Below are 12,201 nucleotides of genomic sequence, written 5' to 3'. Positions count from 1 at the left end.
TATTAAACCTCCATGGATAAAAAATTCATAATAAAAAGAGTCATAATTGACCTCGTTGCAATTCGAGGTGTCCTGTCAACAGTTTTACAGATGTCTCTTTTATAGTGGTGGTTTATGGGGAAAATGCTTTTTGGGCCACAGGGGAATTTTTTGCTGCAATACCGTGAGTGGCCACTGGGAAAAATTGGAAGCAAGGCTGAATAGTGTAAGCACCTTATCCAGGTCTTAGAATACATCCATGCACATGATGGGGGCATAGGGCATCACTTTGCGTCACTTTTTTTTCCTGTGTCCCGTGGAGGCATGCCTATCAAAAAGTGATAAAAGTTTGGATAATATGGCGATTTAATTTGGTCAACTAAGCTACTCATATTTATGCAGCCACAACAGCAAAAATAAAACTTTTTTTTTTCTCCAGAGGGGCAGCTCAGCCAAAGATGGCAAAGGGGCTGTTGCTCGGGCAACTTTGGATAGATAGATAGATAGATAGTTTTCAGTACAGTATGTTATGTTACAATACATAGATAGAAAACAGCAGACAATCTACATATTATCACAAGACATTACAGGGATACAGTCAACATATCATCACAGAAACATAGTACACACAACAATATACAGTAAGTGCATGGTAAAGCATGTCAGTAGTATGTGTCGAGGGGGCTAGATGGAGGAGTTTAGCCTGGGCTTGTGCATGTCCTTGTCCATTTACATCAATGACTGTGATCAGAGTTATGTCAAAGAAAAACAAAGCCAAAAAAAGCCACAGCCTTTGTCTGGTCTTCCAAAAAATCCAACAGGCTGGCTGTATGAACCTGACATCTGACCACAGCTTATATTATTACTATTGTATTGTAATATAGGTGTGTGTATTCATCATGCATGTATATACATGTACACATATATTTTCAGAAATATTGTATCATAATGTTGCATATAATGTGAAATAGTGCACTCAGTAAACAAGCTAGCTAGCCGATGTGCTGAAATAATGAGGCAGAATATATTTGGTTCCCATACAGACAATAAACGCTAGCACAGAAATAAAGACAGGCTTCATTCTCTTACCCAACACAACACAACAAAGACTCAATGTGTTGCCTAACTAGCCAGTTTCAGTGGTTTCCGGCTTATCTCAGTCAAGTTATGCATACACCACAACAAGTCAGGTATAAAGGCTATAAGAAGGACAATGACAAAGGAGCCAAGGAATTTCCTCTGTAGGAGCTACTTTTGTAATACAAAGTGATGCGAAAATTGAGAATTTGGCCTTGGGAGGTTAATAATTTTACAGTCAAATCCACCCTTAGTTGGCCTTCTTTTCCAGTCAAGCTTGAAGAGAAACATGACCTTGTAAACCTTGTAATTACTGCCAATGTGCAAGTCACAAAAATACAATAGTTAGGCTACTGAACAGTACACCCACAAGATGTTTGCTAGATGCTAGATGGTTACTGTGGCTGTTAGGTTAGAAAAATGAAAATATACTCAGCTGCGATCTTCCAGTTGAAAATCATGCTGTTATTGCATCAATGGTCTTTTGGCTTGTGTTGTGATTGTGCAGTATGCTGTTGAGTGGAGAAATCTGGTGTGGTAAACTTTATTTATTTATTTTATAACCTTACTTAATCTGCTGCAATATTTTTGATGCTGTCAGTAAAGTTTATTTAATTGTGATGATACGATAACCTTTACTGAATATCAATACACTATGAAGGGTCAAAGTTGTCTCATTTCTGCCTGTGTCTCTGTGGTTCTCTCATTTTCTGTGGCTGTCTCAGGTTCTCTCTGTTTTTCTGCCTAGTTGTCACTCTCTGGTAGTTGAATACTTAACATCTTACTACCCCTGCATCTTTTAGTATGTACTTGAGAGTTCATGTGGTGCTGTTGGTGGAAGCATTGCAACTTCTTGGTTGTTTTTCAATTATAGCACAGTAGTAAATGTATTATTTAGAAGTATGTCTTGTAAGAGTATTTAATCAAAAATGTGTTTAAATTATGTTGATGTTACGTTCTAAGAGACTAGTAAACATGTTGCCCAAATCAGTGATGCACAGTTTAATTTGTGCTTACATCATGGCCTTATTTGTGACAAAACTTTGACTTTGTGGAAGTCTACATGAAGTTAAAGGGAGCTGTGCATTTAAAATTTGTACTTGGTCTTCATATTACTGAAATCTAAGTAAGGACCATTAATAACTACACACCACAACACGTCCTCATACTGAAACAGAATAGGTTTAATTACAGTGACTCCCAAAACAACATATATGAGAGATTTCAGCACCCTCTGTAAGACAGATGGCGTTTTCACAACCCACAGGAGCATTTAGGAGCGTGATGTTAACATGCCACTTTCCAAAACCATAACAAATCACTGTTAAATAATGATTTTGTTTTATTACGTGACAACGCTGTGGTTAAAGTCTGGTTAGGTTTAGGCACAAAAACCACTTGGTTAGGTTTAAGGAAAAATCATGGTTTGGGTTGAAATAATTACTTGACACATGGTCAGTGCTTCTTTAATGTTAGGCAACCTTCATCTTCATGGAAACAGTACAAACCATGTCACTGTCTAGGGTTAAAAATGTGGAATGAAAAAGGGAAACATGACACTTGTGGTTGGAAACGGGAAGCAAACAGCCATCTCCTGCAGCTAAGTCCACTTTTTGCCTTTCTGCCATCTGACTAAGCTATCTAGTCATCCCCCCTACTCCCATCCGCCTAATAAGGCAGTCACCTTATATTGACATCATCTGAACTGCGTCATGTCCCCAGGTCATAATTATTATGACCCGAGACTACTAGATGGCATAAATGTAAATATGGGATGTTTTTGCCTTCTGAATTTTAGACCTATCCTGTTGTTTTTCTTGTGAGGACAGGCTGCATATCAAATATTAATATTTTTAATATATTTAAGAATATATGGTAGAATGTCCTTTAAAAGGAAAGAAAGTGACATGATGCAATAAACTATCTGTTGTGAAATAAAAATCAACAGATATACAGACATATTACATCAGACTGAGGAGATAATTCCTCTGTCAAATCTGGACATTATCTCAGTGATGCTGGAGAAGATGGACTAAGTTATTTGTGTGATCTAAATAAAATGGAAAAATGAAATTAACTATGCTTCATCTTATTCTTTTTTATACAGAGCCTTTGATTAATAAGATTAAGAGGGAAATCATTTTTTGTCTATGGAGGATTGTGAAGAACAGCAGTGACTGAAAATGAAACACTCGGTGATTGTTTAGAGATGGCTCAGGAACTTACTTCTCTCTTTTGAACAACTGTGACTAAATTGATTTCTACATTTTCTCCATTTGGAAAGTTTCTTTCTATACTGTTTAACTTTGTTCTATGTTTGTTATATTTTCCTAAAGGTATTGTGACCAAATTTACCAATTAAATCAAATTAAACGCATAAAGAAAAATACATTTAAAAAATTGCAGTAACAATGACATAACAACTGGTGATGGCTTCTCCCAATAACCCATTACTAAAGCACATGTCACAATACATACATTTAAGGGGAAAAAATACAATAAAGAAATGTTTTTACCACAATGTTTGATGGTCTATGTCAAACTGCTGTAGGTGAATGATGATAATTGTTTTTATTTGAATGATCAATTCAAATTAGCCCACAGTGGTTTTGTTTTCTCTGCATCTGAAGTGTCTTATATCTGTTTCTGTCGGCTCTGTCAATTACATATTCTATGTATTCCATTTAGGCAGGCAAAGCCAGTCAGGCATGAAAGTCTAAGATCAAATGTGTTTTCCCTATTCACTACTGGTTTCATCTGCACTGCACTGTAATAGCCCTACTCAGCTAATAAGCCCTTGCTAATGAGGCCTAGAGATGATGGCCAGAAGGTGATCCCGGCAGTGGATCGATAGCTCACCACAAGGAGTCAGCACAGGGTTCATCATGACTCATATACCGCAGGGAAAACTGAGCTTTCAGTACTCCGGGCCTCTTGCTTCCCAAAAAGTGTCAGAAATTTGATTTCACATTTCCATGGGATATTAATGCTCCCATGTTTTATTTTAACTTTGACTAAATCTGTAGCAAAACAGACATCTAGTTGATATCTAGTCTATAGATAGATCGACAGATCGATCCAAATCAGTAGATAGAGGATCTGCACACAAGCCATGAAGAAGACACACAGCTGACTGACGCCATTACCTTATACACTGGATGGACATATCCAGACATCTCATGGATCCATAGATGCTTTGAGTTAGGAAAAGAGGCCTTTTAATCATGCCCTTTAAACAACTGAGGACCAGAATCAGTGGAAACACATCCACAAGTGATGTTATTGTCCCTGTTTGAAGATCGTTCATGGATAATTCTTGTCCATTTTTCATTCATTTCAAAACATAGATTGCATTAAAATCAAAATAACAACTCACTGTACTAAAGGAAACAAGCAACACAAGTGTTTCCTGCCATGTTACTTATAATTGAGCTTGGTTGTACTTCACAGTTTTAGATCATCGCATGGTTTAAACAGTATGCTGTGCAATGTCATAGCTTGTGTGTAAGGCACACTGTAAGCAGATGAAGAATAAGGTCACTGTTCACATTAGCACAGCAAGCAACGGGATGCATAATTAATCATATATTTATAATTCATGGATGTTTAAGACAAATATGTGCAATTACTGTAAAGAAGTAAAACTCTTTTTCAGATGTGAGACCTTGAAGTTTTGATGCCTGAACTGAAAACAAAAATATCTAGACAAACAAACGAGGAAGCATTGAGAATACAGAACTTTACCATCATGCACATTTAGACACATTTGTTACCCATTGAGAGTCATACCAACATCATACCATTTAAAAGGGGGGTTAATAATACTGAATGTGGTACTACTTATTGCATGTTACATGATGGATTTCCCGCATCATGTGTTGGGAAGAGTTTCCAACAAAAGAAACCTTTTGGTGACATAACCATGTAAAATCTTTTGTGTTGGGGCAAAAATGACCATCTTTCCATTGATCTGTTTTAAGCCAGTTATCCAGGAACAAGTCGTGGTGGCAGCAGATTAAGCAGAGTAGCCCCGTCGTCCTTTTCCCCATTCATGTCCTCCAGCTTCTCTTAGGTGATATCAGCATTCCCAGACCCTGTAATCCAGGATATAATATACCTCCAGTGTATCCCACGGCCTCCTTCCTGTTCAATGTGTCTGGAATATCTCCACATGGAGGAGCCAGGAGACATCCTAATCATATGCGGAAATCACCTCAGCAGGCTCATTTTTAAGTGACGAAGCAGCAATAGCACTTCAGGCTCCTCACCCCTATCTCTATGTTTGAACCGAGACACTCTGCCAAAGAAAACTGAGCCTTTCAGTCACTACAGAAGATGACCAGCCACAGTTACAGAAAAACATAGAAAAAAGAAGCTAAAAATGCTCATATTTGTCTTTAAACTTTGATCATACTAGAGCCATTTTTCTGTTTAGAATTACAGTAAACAAATAACCTTCGGCCATAGTCATAGTGTATTAAGAAATTTCTTATAATAAATCCATGGCCATAGAACTATCAGAATATTACATATACAGTACATGTGGACATGTCCACTTAAACAGTTCAGATGAATTTCATATGTCTTAGCAATAACACTGAAGAATGAAAAGTGATCTAAGGAGAATCAAATATATTCCAAGAAGTCTGTGCTCACTAATGATTTCAGATGTGAAGCCACGATCAATAAACTGCATGCTGGCTCAAATGTTAAATCACAGTATGCCCATTCCTTAATCATTTTCACACAACATGGAAAAGGTCATGTCTCAGAAGCGTCAATCCATTTTTGGCAGGCATTATGTAGATTAAACAAGCTGACCTGAATCACCTTTTTTTTTCTTACTTTCCGCTTTGACTTTTATTGGGAGTACCAAATGTCCGAACTTCACCGCAACAGAGGATTTAAGTATTTCCAGTAAAATACAAGTAAGAATGTTCACTAGGTATCTAACACAAATAGTTGTTTTTCCCGTGCATATGCTCTGTATTTATATTTGCATTCAAATCGAATGTGCCAGTTTAACATAACGTGATGTAAGTGCAAGTTTGTTTCCTTTGATTCTTAACAGAACACTTCATTTTTCTCTGATATCCATTTAAGCCTTGATAATTTATTCAAATTATTGCAGTGCGAGCCCTTTTTATGTATCATACATAATTCAAAATAGTTTCAGGTGGTTGTTTTCCTGGGATGAAAATTGTTTTGAGCTAATTAATGATGTCCTAAGGCTTAGCAATTAGGGATCTGAATCTTATTGTAAATAGGTCTGACAACTTACAGGGAGGGTAGTTCAGGATGAAAAGTAATCATCATAACATCAAAATTAGCTGCTTAATATATGAGCTAATGATCTGTTGTCCAGGATGTTAGATATTACACAGGACTTTTTGAATGCAAGTGGAGCGATTTTAAATGGCACTGTATGAAATACGTTTTTTTTTTGGTTTTTTTTGAGGCATCCAAGTTCCATGGCCTCATAAAAAAGCAGCTCTTAAAGGGGCACTTCACAAATTTTACATATAAAAGTTTATTTTATGTCATAGAAATCTTGAGTTCATCAGTTCAGAAACTCCAGGAGATATGGATGTCTTATGCAACAAGATTTACTGACAAACAAAAACTTGATCGACTAATGTGATAGCAGTTACAATTCAAAGTGCTGGAGCAGACCCAGTGAAATGAAGGAAAAGAGCTGAACCACTCTCAGTTATTCAGGCAGCGCCCAGGTGACCTTGTCACTGTAAGATTGTTTACTTTAACGCTGTCTCTATGGCAATAATCATAAAGCCAGGTCGGCTCAGCTGGGAAGAAGACAGCTGTCTGTCCTTCACTGTCTGCTTGTCTAAGGAGCATTTCATACATGGCACATATATGAAAATAGGAGTGTTTAATATATATGACGCGTGTGTATGTCTGATGTGTAATGTCTTCTCTGGCTGAAAGGAGCTTTCTAAAAACTGAAAAAATAACCCTGGTGGTGTCATTATGATTGTCTAGGCTTGGCCTTGGAGTCTTGTAAGTGACTTTCTTGAGGTGCGGTGCTAAATGGCTGGAGTACGTCTTTAAGAACCTTGGGAAGCGTTCAAGACAAAGGCTTTAAAGTAAAATTGCATTCTATCTAAAATTGTTTCTTCATTACAAACTGCATTCACAGTGATAGAGAACTTTCATCTGTGTAAACATGAAATGCTGTCAAAAATGTGACCAACATGCAGCAGTAATGTAAAACCTATGTTCAACCCCAGGAAACTCTTAGTGCAAAACTAATGCAGTACTAAAATTACCATGGTAACCATTGGGCTTCAGTGGCTATGAGGCTTCAGCAGTCTAAGCTATCCAAATAAAGTGGGTTATCTTTCTGGCAGTCTTGTTTAAGTTTACTGTTTGTGTTTTGTCCCGTCAACAAACCTAAATGCAACTACCAGAAAGTATCCCTCTGCTGAGCAAGGAAAGACTGTCTGGGAAAACACAAAAACAGAATTTCATACTAAAAATACTGTAAAATTGGAAAATATCCACTCAATTTTCAAGATGCTGAAGCCACATATTAGTTTCAGCTGAACTTCAGAATGTATTTTTTCACAGAACGACTGTGGATTCAGTCTAACGTACATCATAGTTGCTCTACGAGGGTATCACTAAATGGCTAATATAGAAAGGAGGGATGATTAAAGCAACCTTGGGTGTATTCTGTGTGTACCTCGATATGATGAGCCTTGAGCAAAACAGCAAGACCACAGTGTCTGTGTTGGTCTTGAGCAACAACTCTACTTGAAAATGCTCGAATAATAAAGTCAACCACATAATTAATCAGCATAACATCAAATCAAGAAATCCATTCTGCTGTATTGTTCTGTTCCAGTGGTTAGCAGTCTGTTGGTTTGGGCTGGTAAATTTCAAAACCTAATGCACAAAACTGCTTCAGAGACTCAGTTTAGTTAAAAATACAATACTTACGGTCAAAAAAATAAGCTAATATACAAATGGTTAACTATAACTCATCTAACTATAACTCATCTAAATAAATGTGTGTTCTCACCACTGATAGGGAAGTAATAAGTTTCCTTTTGGCTGCCAAAGCAGTTACAGCTATGTTTTACCTACTGTAATACGTAAAATATGTATTGAATACTCACCTCCATTAAGGTTGAAAGATGGCTGGTAAAAGTTGGACGAATTGTTGGACGCTTTGGACAGAAAATGTTGAGCTTACTTCTACTGCAGTCAAGTGCAGTAACATCAGTGTAACAGTGCACAATACACATAACAATAACAGTAGTATTAGAAAGCTAAATACATGCTAAACATGTACCAGATAAGCTGAGCAAAAACAAAAGGTAAACACTAGCATTGCTGTTTTATTGCAGATTACCAGTGAAGACACAAACACACAATTTACTTGTTTCTCCAACGCCTGGTGTGCGCTTTATAGATGCCAGATACCTCAGCTTCAGGATATAGTAAATGTGGTTTCAAAGACGACAGCTCATCAAGATGAGTGACAAGTGTTGGGGATTTGACCAACTGGGGGAGAGGCGAGGAGGTCTAACAACACATTTTCTGCCTGAAGGCAAAAAGTTGCATATTGTAGATTTAAATCTACTTGCTTTATCCTGAGGTTTGGATATATGATTTTTTAAATCACTTTTAACACTTTTCTTGTTTTCACAAAACCAGGTAAATCATCCTGAGTATTAGACATCAGATTTATCAAGGCAATCAGTAAAGAGAATAAGAGAATGATTTTAAAGCACACACACACACACACACACACACACAGACACATACAGAGAGAGAGAGAGAGAGAGAGAATAGCAGCAACCAGGACCCCTACATAAGCCTGTGACCTTTACCTCTGAAGTACAACATTAAAATTCATAGGCCATGCAACAGAATCTCCACTGTTTATCTTCGTGACAGAAAGACAGTATTTTTTTTCTCCACTTTGGATACCTTCTTTCATTACTGATTACTAGTCATAAACACAGTATTCCTGAAAACAAAATATACTGTGCATGAATATTAAATAGATCTTGACCAGTAAAATATATATTAGTTGTTATATCGGTTATTGACCATAAGTATTTGAAGTATTAGCCATTTTTTCAGCTGTTTATGTACCAATAACACATAAACATGAATAAAACCATTTGTTCCTGTTAACCAGTCAGACAGATAAATGAATTTACACTGAAATGGCAGTCCTTATAGACTCAGCCTGCGTGTATTCTTATACAGTGTAAATGTTCATAAATGCTACAGAGCTTAACTGTGGTTATTCATCATAAAATGATTTTCTGTCTGTACATTTATTTATGTTTTTTAATAATGGATAAAGGAAAATGTGTCAGGATGAGATATGGTTCTAGGTGCCAAGTCTTTAAGCTGCAGTTTATACACTTTAGGCTTGATTCAGGTCTTCAGTTAAGCCAGGCAAGACTAATAAAGCTACTTTTTTTTTTTGTGCACAACACTCAGTTTTGGAGTAGCAGGAGAAGACGCACAGCCTTGTGCGAGGTGCACATCATATTCATCACTTAATCACTTGAGGTGATGAATATGATGACTCTGCTTTACGGCCACAAGACTCTGCTCATTAATGACACGCTTGGGGGTGACACTGATCAAAGTCAATCTCAGAATGAAGTGATAACTCAGTAAACTACATCTCCATGGACCTGAATGAGTCAGGTGTGGAACTGTCTTTTGGGACCCTCTGCATAATCAGGTTTGAAGCCGCCTGAGGGTGGTGAAACTTCTCTTAGAGGAAGTAACAGAGTGGGCAAAAGCAGCCTCTATTAGATATTGTATATTTTCAAACAGAGCTCTGGTGTGAGGATACAGTTTGGAAAGATGTGAGGCAACCTCTGGCAATATCTTGCCTGGGGAATCCTGTCCTTTTAATACATCTCCTAACAAGATTCTTTATAAGATGAGGAGACTGTGCCAGGTCCAGTTGATGCTTTGGCATTTGATTTGTCTCCCCGGATGCTACCACTCTCAGTCTACCCTGGTCAAATCTCCTGGGGATTTTAGACTGAGCCAAATCCAGACCCCTATATAACTCAGCTTTCCATCTCACTTTACCTGTCTGCCTGTGACATATGACAACACATCGGTGTCTGTGCTGTGTTGTAGCAGTCCTGCTTACCATCTCACTGCTGTAGTTGATCTACTGGTCAGATTGATGTACTTCAAAGGGCTCATTTGTGATGCTCCTCTCATTTAATTAGTACTTGTGTTTATGTGACATTAACATCTAATTTACTAGGGCAGAAGCTAATTACATAATAAGTGGAACTTCCTACTAGTTGGATTTTGTAAGACAGACCCCACCTGTTAACATCTGTTTTTTGACTGAATATGGCAGTGCGCATTTACTGTACCAAGGTAAGGAAATATATATGAATATGTTTCACTGTTAGCAGTTAAAGGCAACAAGCGGCAGCACGTTAAGAGTATCAATGATCAGTTCATGACCATTTTGCAACTGAAAAGTTTTAATAATTCAGTGTCAATCTACATTTGTAGATTCAATGTTTTTTATTTATTTAAAGGTTGTCTGTCTGTCTACTTTCAAATGTCTATTGTACTTACAACTGTAGCACTTTAAAGACTTTATTTCAATATGAAGCAGGTCTTACTTTGTGTATTACTAGGTGGATAAATATGAATAAATGTGTGCTGTGTTGCTCCCCAGGCTTTCTTTTTGGTCCTCCTCCTTCATCATATTGGCTGACATATTTTCTTGGGGTATATTAGGTCTAAATGTTTTGCCAATGTTTCATCTCGCCTTAGCATCATTACAATGTTAAATTTGAACTTAATGATTTTTTTTAAATTCTTGAGTCTCAGCTGGCAAGTGTCTGGGTGGATTTCCCTGTTGAATGTTAAATGTATACTATTACTGCCACTGCAATATAATGACTTTTATTTTACTTATTATACTTACTATATACTTTATACTACACTAAATTTCTTTTTGCCTTGAACCTATTATATATATTACAGATATTTTCTATGATGTTGTAATCTAGACTTTTTTAAGAAAGCATTTCACTTTAGTAAATGAAATTCTGATGATGACAGCTGTGGTAAAATGTTACAGCTGTCATTATCAAGACGAGAAGGGCCTTTATTTAAAACTTTGCTTTATCTTTTATTCTTCCAGTCAGACTTCATAGTCTTTTCTTTTCAGTCTTTTAGGCACTGTCACCCTGTCCCTCACCCTTCTAGGAAGAGTTTTTTTTAGGAGAGCTCTCCTTAGAATATTCATCGTTTCTGTCAGATTCTTCTGTCTGTCCTGTATGACTCCTCTATCTCTAAAGGTTTTTTTTAAGTCACTTTTCAAGTAAAAATGCCAAATATTTCCCTGTCCAAGCTGCAAAAACGTGAGGATTTGCTGCTATTCTTTTTCTGTTGTGATTGTAAACTAAGGGTGTTGGACTGTTGGTTTGACAAAACAAGCAATTTGAGATTGCAGTGGGCTTTAATCCAGTCTAAAATAATTTTTATGAATAATAAAAATAATCATCTCGCTCAATCTCCTCTGTATGAAGTTTTCCAGTGCTAAACAACATCATCTACTTCCACCTTCGACTCTGAGAGAGAACAGGAATTATTTGCGAGAACACTCAAGTCCCTTATCAAGAAAATGTTAACATAGGTCATTATAAATATTTGAACAAAGATCAATGGGCCTCATTCATCAAACATTCTTAAAACCCACTTACACAGTTTTCACAAAGATTCTGACATTCAATGATGTTTTCTTATTTGGAATTTGTTCTTAGATAGGAACAGAAGCTACAGACACTCAAGAGCACACTAACGCACATTGGAGTGCTGACATGTTTGTGCAAAGTAATTTTCTTCAATTCTACAGTTGTATAATATTATAGGATTTAAATTACAATAGTATTTTTATCATTTATAATATTTTTTTAAATAATTATTTTCATCATTTTACAAAGCATTATGGTCTTTTAACATAAATAAACACTACACTAACACTTCTATTCACATCAATTATGTTAGTTGAGAACCATGCCATCCAATATTCAGTGATTGATCATGTTATTTATAAGCCCACAGTAGGCCTATTTCTGCACCCTAGGCCCACTCAATGGCATATTTACTGCT

This window comes from Thunnus albacares, chromosome 1 (genome assembly GCF_914725855.1).
Source record: "Thunnus albacares chromosome 1, fThuAlb1.1, whole genome shotgun sequence".
In the NCBI taxonomy this organism is placed as follows: Eukaryota; Metazoa; Chordata; class Actinopteri; order Scombriformes; family Scombridae; genus Thunnus; species Thunnus albacares.
This window is presented reverse-complemented; position numbering follows the sequence as displayed.